The sequence below is a fragment of the Arvicola amphibius genome, chromosome 7 (genome assembly GCF_903992535.2).
Source record: "Arvicola amphibius chromosome 7, mArvAmp1.2, whole genome shotgun sequence".
Lineage (NCBI taxonomy): Eukaryota > Metazoa > Chordata > Mammalia > Rodentia > Cricetidae > Arvicola > Arvicola amphibius.
In genome coordinates, this window is record NC_052053.1 from 7,699,712 (window position 1) to 7,702,532 (window position 2,821).

The following is a 2,821-nucleotide window of genomic DNA, read 5'->3' on the forward strand; positions in this document are numbered from 1 at the left end:
TTCAGCTACCAAAGCCAGATGGCTCTCTGCCCACTGTCTCCTGTGTCTGGGTTGTCACCAGACAGGTTCCATTTTATCTTCCTGTTATGGACACTTTTCAACCAACACTTTACCATTTTACTGTGTGTTCTTTAGGAAATAAAAGTTATATTAGAGTTTCCTTAGTGAAGCTTAGCTATTAATGAGCCATGATGCATACCACATGCACCAGCGCTACCTGCACACATGCATGCACACTTGCATACACATACGTGTACAATCTTTATCGGTAACAACCCTCACAAAAATCCTGTGCGGTATCTAAAATTAACATCCTTCTTATACAGCTGAGAGCATGATGCAAGGAAATGAAAAATCTTGTTTAAGCTTGCTGGCCAGCCAGCCAGCCATTCCTGGTCAGTGTGTCCCTACGTCCCAAGGAATGACTCTGTCTTGACAAACAAAGAAGATAGTGACTAAGGAATGACACCTGCAAGTGGCCTCCATACTCATGCATACACAGCTCCCTACATATTATCACACATGTATGCACACCTGCCCACACACATATGTACTTGTGCACACACACACACACACACATACACAATCTTGACTACAACTGTAATACTAATAAATATACATACATTACACAAATATTTTACATTAAGGGCACCCATATTTAAAAGTCTGAAGTATTTTGCAAAGACCCAATCATAGAGTGTAAATATACTGCCCCAAAGGGCCAAAGACTGACAAATCTCTCTATTTGAAGGAATAAGTGTTAGCTTGACAACACAGAAAAATGGACTGGGAACTAAAAGCAGAACAAAGCGATGTCACTACCATCGAAAGAGACGAGTTTTGAGAGTCAGATCAAGGGTTCCGGAACCAGAAACAATTACATTCAGCTGTAGAGCAGCATCAAGCTTCCGTGTCAATATCCGCAGAAGAGCAGGGCCGACAAAGAAGAAAATCAATATTCTTGGTATGCAGGGCGTTGATACCCATCGAGGGAAAAGCAACATTCTAATAGAAAAACTATGAAAGCACTGGAAAGACATTAGGAAAATAAAATACAAATAAAAATGTCAATAAATGCATTAATTTCTAATTCAGAAAATGCAAATTAGGAGGAAGAACTCTTTGCCTATTCACTTAGGAAATATTTTCTCTTAAATACAGTTGTAAGTGCTAATGGGACTATCAGTTGGAATGGTGGTTTGTAGCTTGTGCTAATAAAGAGACTTTGTAACTCCTTAGATTTGACATGCAATCTCACCTCCAAGAGTGTTTATTCAGGAAATAACCAAGACCACACAGTATTATACACAAATGTGTCCATTATTGCATAAACTCTGATAGAAAAAAATGAGTCGTTTGTAGTATTCACCAATATTTAAAAATTGAAGTTCATTATAAAACACTGTACAGTCATTAAAATTTGTATGCAGAGGTTATTTGTCTAGATAATAGTGTAACAATCAAATGTTAAAAGCAAGATACGACATTGTATCTTAGGTATGAGACAATTTTCTAAAAATGGGTCTGTATTCACAGCTCATATTTTTTAAAAATATATCTGCAAAATGAGATTCCTGGTGGATTTTAGTCTTTACATTTAGAAGGTCTTTGGAATCATCTGCAATGAAAAGCTAAGTATCTTACAGTGAGGATCAATATTTTAAAAACAACTAAAGCAAGAGCATCCAATAAAATGCGAGCTCATCAGTTGAGTCAACACTTTCGGGGACAGCCACCTTGCTTATATGAAAGCATCCATGTAACCCCTTCCTCTGCCTGCCGTACCATTTGCCTGCTGGTAAGATACCACTCACTTCACCATCTCTCATACCTGGCTGCCCTCTGCATAGTTTACCTGACTTTTTTCCCTTTTTTTCACCCTTAAATTCAAAACATAAAGTTATCTTGATGGTCTTCCTTCAGTGGCACCTCAGACAGTCTCTATCTTCTTACTAGAGTGTTGTTTCTAACCAGGCATGGTGATTCATGTCCGTAATTCTAGCACTCAGAAGGCTGAGGCAGGGAGATTTCCAATCGGAAGCCAGCCTGATCTACATGGTAAATTCCAGGCCGGCTTTGGTTACATCTCACAAAATGTGGGGGGAGGGGGGGAGAGGGGCGTTATTTCTAAACTTGAAAGATAGTCAAAAAAGAAGTAGAAGGAAGAGGCATCTTGTTTTGCGCTTGTGATGGTTAATCTCAATTGTCAACTTGATGGAATCTAGCATCATCTAGGAGACAACCTGCAGGCATGCCTATGAAAGCTGGTCTAGATTGGGTTAGTTGGTGTGGAAAGAGCCACACACTACAGGCCACACCAGTTTTTTGGACTGGGGCTATAGAGTGAATAAAACCCAGAGAAAGAAAACTGGGCACAGGCATCCCTAGTCCTCTTGTCTCTCTGCTTCCTGACTGCAGACACAATGTGACCATCTGCTCTTGCTTCTGCCACCATCCTGATGGAATGTATCTACTCACCCTGTGAGACAATTGCTTCTTGTCAGGTATCTTGTCAGGTCATGAAAACAGTAGGAGACTGTAAGCTTTCCCTGGTTCCACATTGTCTTTCACTGTAGCGTTAGGGGTCATCTCGGTGCTGTCCTGGCCTTATGGAACTGTTCCTAGGGTCCTCACTACACCAGATGTGTTATCACCTCTGATCATAGTCTCCTCTGTATCAAATGATGTCATGGTCCACTTCACCCAGTGGGTCAACACGCAATCTCTTTCCAGGAAAACTCAAGTGCAAGAGCTTTGTAGAAGCCATGACTCCTCATTTTCCCATAGTGTTCTGGTCCCTCTTGGTACAAATGTCTTCATT